This window comes from Diuraphis noxia, unplaced genomic scaffold, assembly GCF_037042655.1.
Source record: "Diuraphis noxia isolate RWA-SAM2 unplaced genomic scaffold, SU_Dnox_SAM2 contig0003, whole genome shotgun sequence".
Classification (NCBI taxonomy): domain Eukaryota; kingdom Metazoa; phylum Arthropoda; class Insecta; order Hemiptera; family Aphididae; genus Diuraphis; species Diuraphis noxia.
The window spans coordinates 31,455,470-31,477,978 of record NW_028301713.1 but is presented as its reverse complement, the minus strand read 5'-3'; the positions used below and the strand labels follow the sequence as shown (position 1 = coordinate 31,477,978).

Genomic DNA, 22,509 nt, shown 5'->3' with positions numbered 1-22,509 from the left:
AATATAAAAATATATCTGAAAATGGTTTCTAAAAATGCAGCTAAATATAAAACTACCTAACCGAACTATTAATTTGGGAACGAGTACCATGTTGTGTAATGAAGACAATTAAAGCTTCACTAGTTTAAATGGGCAATTTCTCGTACGGTTATGCATAGCGTAAATAAATAAAAACAAATAATACCTATATATAAATCAGGATAAAAATTTGCAAATGTAAAGATCTTTGAGATTTAGGTACTCATCAACCCTTTTAGTATCGCTATTACCCATATTTATCGTTTATAACAATATGTTACGCGTAAAATTTGGAAAATCAGAATTGATTCACATCCACAGACACAAATAATACTTCAATGCGATAAACAATTAACTGATGGAATGTAACAATAGCCCATGTGCTACTTCCAAGGTTTCACAAATCGATACAGAGAAGAGAGTTTACATCATCGTCGATACCAAATAATTATTAATATTTCGCGTGAGAAATAACAAAATGACACGTTACCCCCTTTCAACTAGGTGATCTACGTATTAACCATACAACAAGTGTACAATATACATTATAATATAAAATACGGTCTTGTTTTGGAAAGAAAATGTGTCTTATAGTTTTTTTTTTGTTTATCGGTTAGTTTTGAATGTGAAATAATTTTTAAATATATATAGTTAGGTGTATACCATCACATCTATTGTAATATAATGATTATATTATTATCATCGCTTATTTATTTTTCATATGAATATATTAAATTTGCATTAATTTAGTCACGAATGATGACGATTTACATGTATAGTTACTTGATTTTGTACCGGAACAAACTGGTGTTGACGTCTGCATGTAAATCATTAGTTTATCTACTTTAAACTTATATATTTAACGGTTTTACGAGGTAAACCTATAATTTTAACGATTTTTTTAAAACTTTTTTAGAAATACCTGATTCGAGACACATATAGTTATCTTGTATAAAGTCAGTTTGAATGCAAGATATTCAACGCACATATATACAGCGAGATAAAAGTAAAATATTTTTTAAAATATAAAATATAATTTACATTTAAAATATATTTAGCTATTAATAATGTAATACATACTCGTATATTATAAAATAAATGTTTTAATTTTCAAACAACTTAATTGAATTATTATTACAAAAAATAACATTAAATAGAGTGGCCTCTATATTCTACCAAAGTAATTTCATAAAAATGTGTAGTTTTATTCACAATTTATCAGAGTTAATTTGTGTAAAATTTTAAAGTGAAATATTATAAGCTGCTAGTTGATATCAGTTCATGACTATTATATATTTAAATTTTTTAGGAATAAACAACAATCATAGTTGAAATATAATATATTATTTTAATAACAAACAAATGTATGAATTGCCTGCACTTAATCATCTAATCTAGATAAAGTTTAAACGTGGAGTTATTGTATTTTATGAAACATTAAAAATTATTACTAACAGTGATTTTAAAAATGATTTATTTATTCAATAGTAATATGTTTTAAAATCGTTAACATTTAATGAAAAAAATGATGCAATCATCCCATTACATATACACGTGCCAAGAGATTAACATATTATTTAACATAAAAGCTCTTAGTCACGAACCATTTCGTTTAACATTCATCATTATTCTGTGGCACTTTATACCAACATACCTAGGTATAAGTATCGAATGACTAACAGCTTATCAACTCAATAAGAAGTGGTCAGGCAAATTTTCATTATAAAAGTTAAAACATAAACAATAATAACAAGTTTTGTTCAATGTCGACATAGACACATAGTAAATAACCATTTATTACGATTTAATATTTAATAACATATTTTATATATTCTTAATCGCGAGAAATCGTTGCAACTTTTTCTCAATTGCCAACGTCAACATACTGAATTTTCAATCTATTACTAATTTTTTTTTTTTGATATTTCAGAAAAAGTGTTTACAGAAGATTACCTCCCTAACATAAAAAGCAGTTGTTGGAAAACAATATGTGATGCTTATACTTCATAATATATATGAAACTAAATATGAAAATTCAATCTTCTAGTCTTCAGTGTTGAGAGATTTTCTCTTACCTCTGTTCTCAAAATTTAATTAATAATATGCAAAATAACAAATTACGATAACACAAAGTTGTTTTGTTTACATTAAAATACGGCATTCCGAGCTAGAATTATGATAAGAATAATAATTTTGAATTAATTTTTGGTCATAAAAGTTTACAATTAAATCGAAAATGTATAATGAAACCCTTATCATTATGAACAATGTAATTCTGAAACGTTCAATGAAAATCATGTATGTATATTTTAATATAATACACATTTAAAATTCAAACGATTATAGAAAATTACGCGTAGGTTTTTATGATACATTTAAGTGGCTGTAAAAACAACTTATAAAAGTTCTACTAAATGCTGAAGCTTTTTGATCCGGCATTAAAAAGTTAAGAAAAAAAATTTATTTTAATGTGAAAATTTCAAATAACTAAATTAATATAATTAACTGAAATTAGTTGTACTATGCATATAAATTAAAATTTAGTGAAAAGCAGGAATAAAATAATTTCTCACGACGTACAACTTAAAAATCTAATAGATTTAAAAACATAATACATAAATTCCAATCACGCTTACGTTCTATTTGATAAATTAGACTATGACGTTCATGTTTCGTTTGTAAAATATCAACAAGTACCTACGTGATTTCATGAATGTGTTCTTTCTGAACACTTTAATAACTATATTATTGTATATTAATGATAACGATATATTATGGCTTAATTAAATAATAGGTAAATTACATTTTATGTAGTATGTTGAATTACCTACTTTAATATATACAGGATGATTCTTTTAGGTGGGTACACTAATTATCTCGAAAACTATTAACTTTTTTCAAAATATTTTTACATGGTTTCAAGTTGTTAAAAAACCAACGTTTTTATTTAAAAAATTATATTTTTAAATATTTTTTATCCTTACCATTTTTTAAGTTTTTCACTTTTTTGAATGACAACATAGAGTTTTAATTTCATATTCCAAAGCAGAATATTTTTCTAAGTATTTTGATTCATAAAAATTGAATTTAGGACGAGTAGTTTATGAGTTATATGTATTTAAAGTTTAGACAAGCTGAGTATTGGACAAACATTTTGCGGAGTAACCCCGTACCACTCCACTCTGCTACTCGGATACTAATAACTCAAAAACTACTAGCCCTAAATTCGATTTTTAAGAATCAAAATACTTAGAAAAATATTCTGCTTTAGAATATGAAATTAAAACTCTATGTTGTCATTCAAAAAAGTGAAAAACTTAAAAAATTATAAGGCTAAAAAATATTTAAATATATAATTTTTTAATAAAAACGTTGGTTTTTTAACAACTTGAAACCATGTAAAAAAATATTTTGATAAAAGTAAATACTTTTCGAGATAATTAGTGTACCCACTTAAAAGAATCACCCTGTATATATTATATTAATATAGACTTTTCTAAACTTGCAGTACATACATTTTGATCTTGTTTCTACGATATAACATACTTTCTAATAGTTGATACTTATTTATACATGGTTAAGGTTATAACACTGTGTTCGATAATAATAATGTTTTGAGATAATTGATTTTCATCTATATTAATCGAAAATACTTCTAGGAACTAGGTTGTCATTGTCAGCAAAGCACCACCGTCGAGAGCTGTTCAACAGAATCTAAAGTTCTATGACATGGGTAGCGAACAATTTATTAGTATAGTTAGCCGACGTGTAACATACCTATACATCGAGTTTCTGTGGTGAATATATTATTGGTACCTATACCTACATAATATGAATGTTTATGATTTGTCGATATTTATGAAAGTTTGTTATTTAAGTATATCGACAGGAAATTCTAACAGTACTTCTTATCATATAATTATGTATTTTTTTCACGATCATGCGTATTCCATAGACTTATATACATACATATATGTATATATTAATTAAGAACAAAATGATTATCGGCTTTTTATTAGTCATACGAAGCTAATAACCTGTGTAGTTGATGCTTAACTAATAAGGAAAAAAAATAGTCATACGAAAAACACCACTGACAGAGTAATCTTTAATACAAACAAGCGGAATTGACGTACAAACGAATACTTAAAATTGTTATTAAACATTTCGAATAAAGGTTATAAGATTTCACACGTCCCTAAATAAATTATCCGTGCCATATTTAAGATTTCCGAGCACCGCCATAACGATGAACAATTTTCGTAGCTTAGGTTTTCGACAATAAGCTAAACACGTTTTAAATTTTATTTGATTCAGTACTGTAGTAAGAGTATATCTCTTGTTTACGACTCTAAACAAATATTGTAAATATATTATTTTTTTTTTTTTGATTTGAATTCTAAAATATACGATGTGTAACACTATGTGTAAATAAACATACGTCAAATACAGTAATTTAACCATCTCATTTGCAACGTGAAATTACTAATGAGAGTTTCTAGTGCATAAAGCTTGTATTTTCTCCCCACTGTCCAATATTATTTTATGAAGTTATGTGATCATATGCTTAAGACCTGTAAAGAATCGTAAAAATATAATATATTGATAATCACGAACAATATAAATATATTATTTTCAAAAGACTGCGAACACTGCTGAAAACTACAAAACATCATTATTAATGGCTAAACAAACGTCTACAACCAACTACCTGTAGACTGTAATATTATAATACTTGAGACCAAACAAAACTTACAAAAAATTATTTTTCAGAAATAATAGTATTATGAACTTAAGTTAAAAATATTTTTCATAAAACTCATTTAAATATTTATCACGTTCTACAAATGAATCTCCATATGTGGTATGCAGATTGAAATTCATTGCAATTTTACTAATTAAACCAATTAAAAAATATCTATAATATATATATTTAGTTAGAATCGCAATAATATTCAATAAATAAATAAATATTATCAATAAAAAATGTATGGTAAAATATATTAAACAAATATATTATGTACATAATAGTAATTTTATACAATATTTATAAAAATAAATGTTATAGTTTTGCATAGCAAGTTTAAAAAAAAAACTATTTCCACTACACTGAGCATGCACATACATTTTTTTAAATTAAAATTAAAAATGCGTTATACATATTCAATTTATACAACTGAGATCGCATATCATGTGTTAGTGTGTACATAAATTATTTAAATTAATAAAAAAATTAATGATATTTAATTTTTATTTTCATTCGCTTTATCCAATATGGGTTAAACTACTTGTTCATAAGAAAAAAAAGATTAAAGCGCTCGACCAATACATTAAAATTTTAAATAAAAAATATTTTTGTAACTCCTGTAGATTATTTTGTATCTACAGTACCTAGAATAATCCCTGCAATATTTATGAACTTCTTGAATTTGTTTAGTAATGATATTTTTTTATTTTATTTTATTTGAACTTGACAGTTTTATTAAAATGGATAGAAATATGGAAACCATACAAAAAAAAGGACACAACTTCAAAGAGATTAATATAAAATTATTAATCATTAATTAATTATTATTCATTGATTTTAATTAATAAATGACATATTAATATTATGGCCTATAAGTAAATATGTAATTTCACTATATTTTTTTTTTTTTTTATTGAGCATATTTACATCGACAACAAAGGCCATTAGTTACACTTATTTATACAGTAATTATATAATATAATATATATTGATACAATGGAAAGTTATTAATTTGGATAAAACATTTTTTTTTTATTTCACTATATTTATACAGCACCTTGTACTCGAAAATAATTTTGTATATTATTGAATATACAATTTGTATACTAACATGTCTCGCTCAACGTACTTTTTTTTCTATGGTATCGAGGTTGCTCAACGTACTACCTTACCATTAGAGTTAGGTATATTGTTATTGAAAACATTGTATAAATTGTGACAATCATATTCGTATATATTTTTTTTTTTAAGTTTATTAAGGCTTCAACAACACATGCTTTTAGCCTACTTTAATCAAAATTTATTTTCATAAATTATATGTAACTAATGTAATAAATAAATCAAATTCCATTCGAAAAATAAATAACGTTTAGAATATCATTTTTAAAACAGAAAACGGTAATTGGCATTTGAAATCTAAGAGTCGATTGTCGATTAACTAATTGAAAACAAATTTTAGAAAAAACCGGATAAATCATGGATGTCGCTCTGCTGTGTAGTAGGTTACAAGTGGGTTACTGTAATGGATGGAATTCAATTTGAATCCAATGATATTGTATCGTTGTATACGAAAAACGATTCTGAGTAGAGATGGGTAATCTGTCTATTAGAGATTATGACAAATTTTCAAATCTTATATTTAAAAAGAAAATTTTTTATGAATTTCAAGCTTAAAATAATTTCCAAATTTTCAAGCATTTCTACCCAACAAATAAATTTTTATCAATATTAATTTTAAAAAAAAACTAATAAAAATTTAAAATTGTATATGCCTATAAATAGTTCAACTTAAATAGAAATATTTTGAAGATTGCATGGTGAATAGAATATACGTTACTTATATAAACATTCGGTGAAAATTTCATGTATCTATGGTCATTTGTTTTAAAGTTACATCAAAAACCAAAATTGATTTTGTCGAAAATTGATTGTGCGTAAAAATTCCCGTTTTTTTTTCGTTTATCATGGTTATTTAGAAAATTTTACTTTTTACCACCTAAAGTACAAACCAGATTCACCTTCTGATCGAATGAGGTACTGAAGTCAAAAATCGAAGCACTTTTACTGCCCCAAAACGTGATTACAGACACAAAAAAAAAAACACACACACACATCATGGTAAAATCAATACATTCCTCGTTCCACTCAGAATATAATATATATATCAAATACAAATTACTATATTGAGATTTTATTATAAAAGTTCAATATCGGTAATAATTGCAATTTTTTTATGTCATTACTACGTCTAACTAATAGGTGCATGATATTTACGAACAACAAATACATTTACATAATAAATACTATTTACTTAAATTCAACAACCTTAAGATGTAAACTGCAAAGTTGTTAACGAACAAAGTGCACTTCAGTAAATGTACTCTAAATTAATTTTAAATGTCTGAATTAACTATATAAACTTTTTATTTGAACATTTCAAATTTAATAAACTGTTAGTAAGTCATGTGTATGTCATAACGTCGTTAATTATTGTCAGACAGATATATGTAAAGGTTACAAAATAATATTCAAATATCAAATTCCCTGCAATATTATATTGTTCCAGTTTTATCATTAATTGATGGCTAGAAATATAATTTAGAATTCTTTCATAAACTACAAATTATAATTATATAAGCATTACCGGAATTTGATCGCAAAAAAGGGCACTACATTATGAATATTTGTACCAAAGATTTTTGACCCTCCCCTTTTGAATCATTCATAGAAATATCAAGTAATAGTACATGTAACTTTAATAAAAACTTTTTTCTATTTCAATCGAGACATTTAACTCACAATCCAAAAACTTGTCTATAATTAAAATAAACCGTGCGCATGACGTTTTTAACATGTTTCTGATAAATTTAATAAATTCACACAATGTTCAATGTTCATACTTATATAAATATAAATTAAATTTGCAATTGCATATTTTCTATGTATATAGAAAAATAATAGAGCTGTGCAATATTGTTTTATTTTTATCAAGTGAGAAAGAAATTAAATATAAAATAAAATTAATGCCAAGCACAGACAATATATAATACATATTATATTATTTAATATATAATAAGAAACCATCTTCACAAAAAATGTATTCATTTTGTGTTTTAAGATTAAATTTCCATAGTGTTTTTATTTTTTAAAGATCAATATAGCGTCGATTGAATTATCTTAGCCTATTATAATGAATTGTAGTCTTCAGACTCATTCGTTTCAACTTTGATAAATGTTTCATTCAAATATTATTGGCCGTCAGTTTTCCACTCTAAGGTTCATTAATTTGAAACTTTCTATTATGATATTATATTATTATCTATCTTATATTAATTGTAATATTATGTTTGATACTATTGAGTTATTTATTGTATGGTGTATTGGTTTCACAAGGCTATTATACTATAATAAATCGTAATATAATATTTTTTATTTCTTATTTTTTTGTCATAGTTTTTTCATACAAAGTTTTTGACATTTTATGCTTGATATCTTAGCATTCAAATGAAAATCTAGAGTATTAAATAGAAGAATTACGCGTAAGTAAGGCTGATTAAAAATTTTCAATAAAAACTTTATATATAATTTAAAAATCAACTATAATGTTAAATCGAGAAAAATAAATGCGTTTCTAACTTATTTTTTTTTTTCTTTTGATCACAGACTAGTCTTAGCTGTAATGAGAGATTCTTTGGCGATTAAGCTACCATTGGAATCACAAAAATAAAAATTTAAAGACTATCAATTCAGATTACCATAATAGAGGCACGAATAGCAAACCAATAATATTAAGGTTAAGTGCTAGACACTTCAAGATAAATTATTATCAACGATTATTCATTGATTAAATGGTAAACAACAATTTGTACACTTATGTTGAATATTGTAGGACCCATAGTGATTTAATTAAAATCTGAAACAAAATCAAAATTTAATTAGGTAGTGGCTATAGTGCATCGCATACGAAACATAATCGACAAATTGTATAATTATTAAAATTTATTTAATTAATAAATTCTATGTATATTTAAATGTTTTGACAATTTAACAATTTATTAAACTACGTTATCGTATTATAGTGGAACATTTTTTTAAATTCTTAATTAAAATTCTGTCTTCGACGGATTAAAACAATTATTATATAACACTAAGTATTGATATCAGAATTAATATATGGAGATATGGGTACTTGATAAGCTACTTTGGTATAGCAGCATAAATACTTAGTAAATATAAGAATATTTATTATCATCCTAGAATAATAAACAAAAAATATAGAAACAGTTATAAGTTGCGAGCGTACTAAAAATAAATCAAGGTTTGATCAACTATATACCTTAAATAATCAAAAACAAGAAGAGTTGTTTTATGCATAACAAATAAAATTAAATCTAGGTAACTATGCCATTATTATTGTATAATTGTATCGGTTATAAATTTTTAATAGATGTGAATTGTGTAATAACTGCTGATAATTAATTTTAAAATAATAACTAAATCTAAGTCATAATATCTGTAGTGTTTTTATTATATATTATAATAATATTATGTATAGATGAAATTATGTCAAATGTGAATGTTTAATTCGTTTGATAACGTATTGGTAAGAAAAATATATTTAATAAGTTGTACATGTAGCAACATTGTAGATTAAAAACTATATATTTAGGTATTTGATTTTGACTTTCTTTATTCTGTGATCAGTATTTACAAGCACAACTTATTAATCGAAAAAAACTAAGATGAATTTAGTATATGATATATTATATATAGACTATCATATAAAAAATGTAAAAATACATCATTACTTATAATATGAGTACGACAAAAACTAAAAAACCTAATAATCAATGTAACAATGATAAGTTAAATTATATACTATACAATATTGTGAATTGTAATGGAAGTGTGTTTTTCAAGACATCTAATTTATTTATTTATATCGCTTTAAAAAATAAGTACCATATTTAAAAATAAAGCTAACGTTTAAAGGTAATTAATTGGTAGGAATTCCAAATAATCGAAAGTGTAAACTCCAATCCAATTAAACATGCCAATTAATTATTTTCAATTTTATGTTATATAAAATTACATTTTATTTAATACAGTAAAAACTCTTTATAACTGCATTATATCTGCTTTTCCATTTGGCAACATCTCCAAATGAGTACACATTACTATCGTTTCAGTTTATCCAGTAACTTAAAAACACGGCCAATGATGGTTTGTTATGAACTAAAGCCAAAGAACAATTTCTATATAATCAGCAAAATAAAAAAAGAGAAGAAATGTAGGCTAACGAAGCAAATAAAAATACTGGAAGACATAAATAACGTTATTCAGAATTCCCCAGGGATACATCTACACCATCAAAAGTCACTTGATGCTACCAATGAGGGAAGCTACCAGCTCTATAATATACTCTAGAGACCTACAAGTACGGTATAATCTGTGACAATTAAAGTTTATGAACTAAAAAATGTTTTCACAAGAGTCGAGAAACAATTTCAAAATATTATTATCGAGATTATTTTTATACTTGGACATTGACAAAAAAAAAAAAAACACAATAATATAGTATATTATTAAGACCAAGTGTTTTGAACTTGTATATTACTTTTTCACTTCGGAAGTGGCCAGTGATGCATTGTGATATTAAGTTTAAAAAAAATTGAACTTATTATCACTATATAAATAGAAAAAAATGATCATATTTTAATGCTAAAATCAGTTTTTTAGAATAATATATTAAAATAACTTTCACAAAAATGTTCAAATTAATATAATATATTTAACCATTTTAAATTTTTAAAGAAAAAAAAAATTTACAGATAATAATTTTGAAAACGAAATAATAAAAATCATTATTAAAATATTCACTAATTATACACAAATAAGAATAAATAGGTCACTACACTCATTTCAGTGTAAAATAATAATTGAAAATTCACAAAATATAGGTTTAATTAATGTCATCAATGACTACTCTCTAATTAATTAAATAAGATAGAAAGAAGTATATAAGTTTTGATCGATTTTGTTTTGTCATAAAAACATATTTTGTTAGAAAAAAAATTAATTATTTAGAAACTTGTTTGTTAAAAATTAAAAATTGTATGACTTAAAAATTTGTTAGTTAAATTAATTAAGTTATAAAGTATAATTAGATGATTATTATTATGTTTGAAAAATAAATTCAAACTCTAAAGCTGAAAAAGAATTGCTGGAGTTTATTTTTTATATATATTTTTTAATTTCCATAACAATTAATTATTAAAGAACTACACTGATTTTATAATATGTGTACAAGACTCTATGATGTCGACTTGTTAATTATTGTACAACAACATTGTATACGATAATTTAGACTTTAGAGAACAGATGTACCTAGTATTATATGTTTATCAAAAAGTTCAGTATACAATGGTAACGATGCTAAATAGAAATGCTTGAAATAAAAAAATGTATAAATTCAATCAGATCTTTTTTGACGATTTGTTAGTTTTTTTATTAAAATAATTTTTTTTTTTTTTTTTAACCCTATGTATTACAATAAACCAATAAACAGTTTTATAGGATTATACTACAGTAGAGGTCACCGTCAGTATTATAAGATTTTATTTTATAACTGACTATTCAGTTTTTTTTTATACGCACAATTTAACTACTTGAGTAAAACAATATATAGCTATGGAAAATAAAAAAGATAATCATGATTTTAAAATCGTGAGTGTAAATACAACAGTGTATCTATAACAATATCAATTTAATATCTAAACCTCATATAATGGGTGGAGGAGTGGGTCAAAGAACTAATTATCCTATAGCATACTCTCATCAAATCACACATAAATTGGCTTCTTAAATTATTAGTTGACATATTAATATATTATTCGTTTATTAGCATACAATATAATAACATGCATTTTTCATTTAATAAAGTTTTAATTATTTTATTATTTTATTATTAAAAATACAATTACAAAATGAATACATAAAATAAACGATTCCCACCCCTAACGGGTCGTGGAGGAGGAAGCTATATATGCCGATATACTCTTTTAAATACGCGATTAAATTAGATTATATATATATATATATATATGTGAGCGTGTGTTTACTCGATTATTTACTAATCTAAATTAGTCTATGGCCATTTAATATTATACCCTGCAGTGTTGTTTTTATATCATAACAATAATCATATCTGTTTCATCAATTACCCTTTTTCAATAAAATATCCAGAGCGTTTGGTTTAGAATTACCAATGTTAGTGTGTGTGTGTGTTCAGGATTAACTAACGATATTCGATATATTTGTATCGGCTATAACTATAAACCACTGCTACCTCTGCTGTCACAGCCAAAAGAGACCAAAGAGACACAAAATACGGATATTTCACCACTACAACTCTACAGTTACAATGTACGAAAAAGAAAAAATGTTATTTGCACAATGAATCTATGGTTATAACTTAAAATACAGTTTTCAAGATACTTTTTCGTGGACGCAATAATTAACAATTACTATATATTGACACGCATGTATTTGAATCGTAGATATAAAATATGATCTTATAATATTAATATACTATTCTGTTAATATACCATTCAATACGGTTGTAGTGTAGTTCTACTCTCTAGAAAAACAGTATTAATTTATTCTGAAAAAAAAAATAATATGGATATGAATATGAATACTAAAAAACTATATTTATTATTAATATTATTCAATCTAAAATATTTCTCAGCTTAAAAAAAAGTTATATAGTTTTATTGCATAAACAGTAAGGCTTTTATAACGTCATATAATAAAAGTATAGTTTTTCATCATGATAAAAATATGCATACTGCAGCTATGTTATTTTATTACATTTGACACTGATTATATACTACCTACATTAAAGAATTTATATTTTTATCCATTTTCATTTTTCATTTTCATTTTTTATTTTTTGATATCTCGTTATTCCTTGCACATTAATAGTGTAGAGATGAATCTGTCAGGCGAAACGTTAAAAAAAACTCCGGAATTCCAATCAAATATGTGCTTTGTTCTAGCCCATAAGATACGCTCTTGAGGCTCTTGAATCTCTCCTATCGAAAATAATATATTTTTTACTTTTGAGCTACCATTGAGGCCCCCAGACCAATTATACCAAACAACAACACGTCGGAATACCTACGGATTATACAATGACAGTATCGATCTAATATCAAAAGCTACATATTTACGTTTCTCATGTTCGATGATTTTCGTTATTTTTGAATGCATATTTTAAACCCGTGATAATAACAGTAAAATTATTATAATAATGATTTAAAATTAATTTTTATAAAATATGTAGTATCATTCGTATAATAATATTATATGGATTATAAAAATATGTTAAAAATATGTTTTATAGAGTAATATATTTTTTCACAAGTGTTTTATGCTATAATATTAAAATATAAGTACTTAAATCGTATCAGAATAACTAAACCAAATAAACTAAATTGACTTTGAATGTTAGATTTTGTCCTAGTGAGATTTTATACAGTAGATATGAATTTACTGCAATACATATTTTTATTTTATTCAGAGACCTGTAAAAGCCAAATATAAGATGATATTTACTGATCAATAGTGATTAGATTATAATTCATTTTAGATGACAAAAAAATAACATTTTAAAACAAAAAAATCCTATGCACCACTAAGAAATTAATAATAATTATTACATTTTTGAATCTCCATATTTTTGCTACAAAATTAATTTTCAACTTTTCAATTTATGTTTGTTCGACTTGTAATTAATATCTAAAACAATTTTGCTTATTTACACTGATTTTAAAAGTTAATATCGTCTTTATTACCACTACATATTCGACTTAGTGGCATTGAAATATAATAATTTCTTCTTCTTTTTTTTTTTTTTTTTTTTAATATCTAACTCTTAAAACCCTCCTATACATGTAACACGTTTAAATGTATTATAATATTATACACATGATTGTGAACAAAAAGCTGCGTCACAGTCAATGCACACGAATCCGTGGGGAGCGCAAATCGTGATATCCATTACAGATACTTTGAGCACAGACTGAAAGTGAAATACTAGTTAATGCGGTTTGAATTCTACATGTTGTGTAGCTAATTCTATGAACACACCAGCTTATTGTTAAGGCATTAAACAGATACCATTGCGAGGATTTGTACTAGACTCACGAGCCAAAGCACGTCCCTGTAGGTTATTATAAAATATTGCGCGGTTTATAATATAAGATATTTGTAACACGGCGTATTGGTTATGCAATTGAATTGCAAGACAAAACTCAGTAAATAATAATATTATTATTATTGGTAAGTCGAACATGCTTTGTAATAAAATTTTATATATTATGAATCTAATTATTATTTTAATATAGTATGTAAATGTCTACCATATAGATATCCATGTAAATATATTTTAGAATAATATAATAATAATCTATGGGAATACAAGTAACGTACAATTATATTATAAATTATATGAACAATAATGATAATATTATAATAATAAATATGCAAGTCCGATTTATCTTCCTTTAAAATAAACAGTGTTTCATTAATTTTGATAAATCATTCATTTATGGATTGTTTTAGTTGAAATTAAGTATATTACAACGGGTACGAGTTAAAATCAGTTACCTATCAGGATAGGCAAATGGTTACTTTAGAATTATTTTAAACATAATATTTTTATATTTAGATAACATGTTTATTGCGAGACAATTTTTACAACAAATTATAACAATATGTAAAAAAATGTTATGTAAATTATCATGTTGGTTACAATTTTATTGGCTTATTTAGTTTAACATAGGCATTATTTATGATGTCCATAAAATTAATAAGTGATACTTAAAAAATTCATACTAATATGATTTTTATTAAATATTTTAATACTTTTAATAATTTTTAACAACTATAAAAGAATCAAATATTTATTTAAATATACATATAATATGTGAATTATTGTACATCTATAGATACGGCCAGTGTAAAATGGATTGATTTTCATATTATATTGTATTTTAATTAACATTTTTTTAATAATTTTGATGAACATAAAACCATATTGCATTGATTAATTTGGTTGTTTTATATACTTAAAAGTTTTAATAAATCCAACTTATTGTATGACCATTTAATGTATTATTATTGATTAGATTAGATTATGTTTAAATTTTTTTTCGTAAAATTAAATAATATGAAAAACCAAAGTGAAGCTTTTAATAATTCTGGAAGAATGTAATTTTCCACATGTTCTGTTTGAAATAATTTTGTATATATATAATAATATCATAATTCATCATTATTTTTAAATCTGTTATAATAATAATGCTCCAATGTGTCTGGCGACAAGATGATTGAAACGAGAAGTGTACTCGACACCAAGTATACTGTGTGGCTTATTATCTTTTACATAATATAAAATATATGATTATAATCCGTACCTAGATATACGATAATTTGCAAAATCAATGAAATGTCACGTTCAATTTTTCATTTTAATCGATAAAAAAGCTCTATAATATCATAATATTAAATGTTTAAGCAAACGTACAGCGTTTATTCTGAACCATTCATGTATGCGTTACTGACCAAATATTATATGATAAGTGAGCTAGACACGTATAAACTGATAATAATTATATAATTTGTGTTAAACTTCAATTGGCTGAACGACTCAAATATCCAATAATTCTTGATATAATATAATATATTTTTAAATAAATAAATGTTAGATATTTGTGACGGTAAGATAAATATTTTATCGGAAAATAAATTAAGAATTCGAATGATTACAACAGACGAGATACATCACGTAATTATACACTTTAGAACACCTATAGTAAATTTATATTATTCTAGTTGAGAACAGATCGCGAATACTAACCAAATATTTTTCAATCTGTATTAATAGTATTGTTTATGTCAATTTTTTAATTTATTATTTTAAATTCATATATTCAATCATTTTAATAAAATTTAACGTCAAGACTCCATAATGATCGTTGAAAGTATATTATTATATTTCATCGAAGAAGAGATTTAATTTTATATCGTATCATATTATATTGTATTATGTTAAAGTTTGTGTGTAATATGAATATTATGTAATCCATAGGTTTAGGCAATGTAAAATAGTAGCACAAGTAGCATTTGTTCGTTTCATTCAAATTAATTAAATTCCAAGTAAATTAACGATGTATAAATTCCCACTAAGTTAATGCATTTAATGTGGGGAAGTTTTTTTAATATTATGGTAGTATGTATAATATTCATAATTTGTAATGCATAATAAATATTCCTTTGCTATACATAAATGTGTGTACTTTCTGCACAATGTTATTCACTTGATAAGTATATGAATTGAACAGTTCTGTAATATTCAGATTGTACCACGAGGACTTGGCCATTTACACTAAATTTACATAATCAAATATCAAATCCTGCAGTGATTCATTCTGTGTATTAAATTAAAAAAAAAAAAAAAACAAAATGTAAAACAATTCGCAAGCATTGGTTTCAATAGAATTTAAAATTATTATAACATATTATTATAACATTATTCATCTGTATTATTAAAAAAAAAAAAAAAAATTGACTAATAAATATTATCTAGAAGTTAGTAGGTAAATGTAAACAATTTTACAAAATGTTACATGAATATACAATATTGTAGTAGGTATCTTGATATAAGTATAATAAGTAGGAATTATTTAAAATAAGTTTTATCAAATTAGTATATTATAATATCGTAGGTATCTATTACACATAATATTATAAATTCGAAAACATTTGTATTGATAAGACGGTAAGGGTGTACTCATATAATATCATAAAATAAATATGAAGTTTCATAACTTTTAAAATACAACAAAACTTTATATGGCACAGATTCATTAGACCATCAATTAACCAAATTATATTTCGTAAAATTAAATTTTAATACGAAATTGAATTAATTGTTTGCTGGAAATGTAAAAACGTTTATTGATAGTACCTATATGTCACCTAAGAGTATTAAACTTCAACAACTGATATTTCAGTATTCTCTAAATCTGTTGTGCTATGCATACATAAGATTTTTATTTTACATTTAATGAATAATCATTGCGATGTACTCGATGGTGTTTTAAAGTCCCGAATCTGACGGGTCATAATTGTATATTTTCTCCTAAATTATTAATGCATGTGAAATGTATGTACTGTTTAAAGGGCATGAATGACTTACAAGCAAGCAAGTATAAATTATGCACGAGTTCCCAATATAATATACCTACCATAGGTGATAATATATTATAATATGTATATTATCTGTGCTTTCATAATAATTTTTTTAAGAAATATAGTTTTAATAGTCACTCGTAAAAACCTCATACAAAAAAACCAAAGAAATCTTTACTGATGTTTAATATGTTTCGGATATAAATCGTCATTAATAAAATTACTGCAATGAATGTGTTTGATTGTAAATCGTTGTATACAAAAAACGATGCTATACTCTGTTTAACTTAAGAAACGTAGCCAATGGTGACCGATTTTTATTGGATCTCAGCCAGATAACACCCACTTGTCATCCCCCACCCAGTAAATTATCTGTATACCTTCCGAGTGGTGTTGCCTCTGTGCAAAAGTCGGCTGCTGACTACGTTTCTTAACTTGGACAGAATTTAAGTGTTGATTATATCTAATTCTAAATAAATGTATGTTATACTTACTGTGGACACTGGGCTATGATGGCTATGTACACTGATCGCTTCACTCATCAAACTCTCTTCAATATTTTTTTAGGTACTCTGAATAACTCTAAATAAAAAAAAAAAATCTGAATCAAAAATAATGTAAACATTGCTTAACACTTTCAATAAAATTTAATACACACATATAGAAATACAATATTTTAAATCAATTTCCTTTCAAATCTGTTGTCAATTCTGATTCCCACATAATTTTTTTTTTATCGTGAACATCTAATGTATAATTGACCATATGTATTAGTGTAAATATAGTCTCTTTACATATTAGAACAAATAATCAAACTTTCTCAAAGCCTTATCCCTGTAATTTATTAATAACCGTGGTATATGTAAGCCTCTTTGGGAATTTTAATCTTTTCAAGATGAAAGGAATATCTGAACTTTAACTTATTTCAAGTGTTATGTGCGGAATATGAACAATATTACTCTTCTTGTCTCATGTCAAATATAACCTTGTCGACTTTATTTACTTACTTTTAATCGTGTTCCATTAGACAAATAATCAGAAACACATGCATTTATTAATAACACGACAATGCAATCTGGCTATAGAATAAGTGAATTTGATATAAATTGTTAATGTAGGTATCTCTCTGTGCTAGATAACTTAAAAAAATTTTTTTACAATCAACTCAATCACCTTCAATAAAAGCAGCTGTATCAGTGGATATATCATTTATATTATCACTAGGAAATCTTGATAAAATTGAATCATTCATTTTTTACGTCAAAATTCAGAGCAGCTAACATTTATCCGGTACTCATGGACATATAATTCTTAAGTAATAAATTCCAACTGATACAACTTATCAATCAAATTTAATCATTACAAAGCAAATCTTCAAACTTATTAAAGTTAGTCTTGAATTTATTATAATCAACAAATAAAATTTAATTTCTCTTGGCCATTATATTTTTTATTAGATTACATTTTTAAAACAAAATAAATGCTAAGGTTTACTATTTTTGAACATAACTCGTTAATTTTAGATATTTGTTAAAACAGATTGTAAATTTTCTTATAAAAAAAAAAGTTGAAAGTAGACGACTTTCTTTAAAACTAGAAACACTTGTTCTAAATCTCACACTAAGATAAATAATGTTTTACTAGCAAATAACAATTTCAAATCAAATATATCCGGTATCGGTATACAATTATTGAGTGTCATTAATCTTTAAGGTATTATTACATCATGATATCACCTTCATTCCATATAAATATATCTGTATTTGCTTAATTTGTTTTCATATTATTTGGAAAATTAACTTTTTTATAGTATCGTTTAAAATAACAGCAATACCAATTCAGGCCATATTTGCGATTTTTAAGCTAATTTTTGCTTTAAACATTACATAAGTAAATATCACCTTAAATTCAATAGTAACATATCGCAGTACCTATAATGGTGAATTAGTGTAAATAAGATTGTGATATAAATAAAATAAAATATGTATAATATTGTATTTTGTAAATTTATTCGTTTTTATGGTAGCAAGTAACTTAAAAAATGTATAAAAAAATAAATATTTTTCGCTCATATTTTAATATTTTAATTTTAAATATGACTAAATGAGATATTTTTTAGATAATCTATTTGACCGAGAAACAAACATGTTATTACGGTAAATAATGCGTCGTCATTAATTTATAAACTTCAAATATCTTTGAATAGCTCAAAAACTAAAATATCTTATGATGTTAAAAATGGCATCATATGAATTTGATGTTTATTTTAGATGTCTATTGTTTATTTTTTTATGATTCACAATTTAAAAATACAAAATCTTGTGTCAAGTAAATAAATCCCGAATCTCCCATTTGTTATTCCTTTTATAAAATAAATGTAATGATATTTTTATTATTCAAGTTACCAATCAGATTAAAATATCTACCTGAGACCCCCTTTGAAATAACAAAATGTATGTTTTGGTATTGTTTCATAGAGTGATAATAGCCACAAAAAACAGACATCATTGTAAACCTAATACATTCCTTTCTTCTCTCAGAATCTAAAACAATTATAATACCATTAGATTAACTAATGAATGATGATCAACTAAAATATTTTTTTGTTTCAACCAGATTAAGGGTACGGCCACACTGAGCGCGATTTGCGATGCAAGCGATTTGTTTAGCGATTTAAAGATTTTTTCAAAACTGTAGAGTAACTATGATATTGCCGCACTGGGAACGTTTCGCATTTTGCGTTTTACAATAAATCGCTTTTAACGCAAATAAATCAAAATTTTTTGTTTCTTTGCGATTAATCGCTTTGTAACAGTTGTAAAATTACCATGTCCGATTTTTGTATTCATTCTCGAATAGCATCGAGTATCAAATTGAAGGTGTTTTCGTCCATACGGCAGTATTCAAAAAATTTATCCGAGTGTTTTTGGAATTTATTAAAAAGAGTATGAAATTCACCTTCAATTTCTCAATGTTTATTTATTTCATGTAGGTACCCATAATCTTTGTTTAAATAAATCAACTTTAGCTTCTAATGAAGCAAAACATTCAAATAAAAGTATTTTACGTACACGATTCGATTTGTATGAAATCATCTCGATGACTTGTGACAAATAAGAAACAACTAGTGACTATATTATTATGTAAAACAACCTACTTTGATATAAAAAGGCGGGAGTGGCCACACCAACAATGTAAAAATCGCTACTACAAATCGCTAATTGAATTAGACATCAAAATTTAAACTATTAACAGTAAGAAATAATAACATACTAAATTTACACTTTGTTATCGATAAATAATGTACCTAACTAAAATATACATACATTATTTTAATGCATCTACATTAAACATAAAATAAGACATTACAGAAGATTTGTACAAAAACATATTTTTTTCTATAAGAATTTTTGTCAAAACACTAGGTATGCTTAAAACATTATCCTTATAATAATTATACAACTGGAAATTATATCTTAAAATCTTGAAGAATAAAATTAGTGATAGTTATTATGAAAGCAAGATTAGGTTAGGTTCACTTTTACAAACTGAAAATTTTTGGTTTGTTTTGACTTTCAACAAAAACTGCATTCAAAATTCAATTACCTAATGATTAAAAACTCGTGATTTTAAACAAATAAATAAATTATTACTATCATACTGTAATTAATAATTGGACAATATTTATAACCTGAAAATTAAATGATTAGGCAACTGCATAATTTTTAATCGTAATTTTAGTTATACATTTAGGGTAATAGAGTTTACTTATTTACTGATAAACATTTACATTTACGACGTTACAATTGTTTTACTTCTATATTCAAACTGAATTTAGTGTTTTTGAATCATATAGAGCTATTTAAGCATCAATATTTTATTTATTTTAACTAAAAACAAAAATATTTTACTAACTATGTGAACGTTAGTGTAATGGGTTTAATATCGCAATCGAAAAATATTATTTAAGTATCTACACATTTTAATATACATGCAGCTACCAAACAGATAATTAACATTAATATATACCAATATAATTGTACTTAATATACGTTAATGAAATTATATAAATTAATCAGTGCATTTTAAAACCATTCAGACCATATCAACATTTTTTTTTTTATTAGCTTTTAGTTTTACTATTATACCTCAACAATCATATGAAATTATGAAAATTTATCTACACTTATCAGAAAATACATGATAATATATAATTGGAAAATTCAGTACAGTATATTAATTATTTTCCTTAGAAAATCATATTCTTATCGAATTAGAAAACACACCTAGGTATTTGGAAAATGAAAATTATGTAAATGATTGAACCACAAACCCTGTTTATGATGCTATGAATGATTAAGCATATTCTAATAGCGTTAAAGGGATATTCAATTTTGGGGTTCTGAAGGTATAATTAAAAACTAAGCTCTGGTAATAATCATTTTTTATCATTGTTATATACATACTAGTCAATTCAATAATTTAATCAACACAACAAGTCTCCACAATAAAATAAGCATTAATATTTTTAATAATTGTATACAGGTAAAATTCTTGTTTTCAACATTTTATTAGTAGGTACATCTATACGTTTTTTTAAATAAATTAATCGATACAGAAAATAAAAAAAGACACAATATGTAGACAAATTACAAGTATTTATAAGAAATTATCCAATATATGACCATAATTTAAAAATCTCTACTGCAAAATATTAAGCCATTCAACAAAGTCTTGTAAGGTGAATAGTTCTTAAATTTTTAAATGTTTACGATATTTTAAATTAATTTGTATGGTTACACGGTTTAGATTTAAAATTTAGATACTGTCATAACATATTTTTTATTCTGTAAATATATTGTTATTTACCTGATTATTATATACTTCCAAATTAAACTTTACATTAACGGAAATTTCTAATTAGTTACATAACTTATTTCAAAGTTCGCTTAATTTCCTAGTGTAACGTGAGTTGGGCCGATTGAGAATCAATGTATAGGTAATTCATTAAAGTTTTTCGGGGTTTTTTGAATTATAATTTGAACTATAGTTAGAAAGCTTCAAATAGTAAGTTAAAATTATATGTTATAGTCGATTATTTTATTATTACTGTACATTATGAGAAATAAAATTATACACAATGTAGAATCCTGCGTTAATTTCAGAGAAACATTGTCTGTAGAATATATACAGTCAAGTTGCAATAACTCGAACCTCGATAAATCGAAAAACTCAACAACTCGATATTTTTTTATTCCCCTAGAAAATTATTCTCCTATTAATTAGTTAGATATCACGAATAATACATATCTTGAAGCGAAATTTTATCCCACTTCAGCTTCGAGTTATCGCGACTCGACTGTAGTTAAAAATGATTATAAACAATTTTACTAATAATATGTATCTAAAGACCAATTGAACCACTGAAACGCGAAAACACAGTTAAACTTGTTTGGACTAATATTACCAAATATAAATAACAAATT

At 24.6% G+C, this 22,509-nt stretch overlaps 1 protein-coding gene across 3 annotated transcripts in view; it reads right to left on the bottom strand.

Annotated features, from left to right (window-relative positions):
* Window positions 1–22,509, bottom strand: part of LOC107163257 (ras-like protein rasC) — a 194,189-nt gene that overhangs the window by 134,228 nt on the left and 37,452 nt on the right. For all 3 annotated transcript variants that reach the window (XM_089223660.1, XM_015510576.2, XM_089223662.1), the window contains exon 2: window positions 17,518–17,605. The gene's annotated coding sequence lies outside the window, so the exon portion shown is untranslated. The remainder of the gene's footprint in view (window positions 1–17,517; window positions 17,606–22,509) is intronic.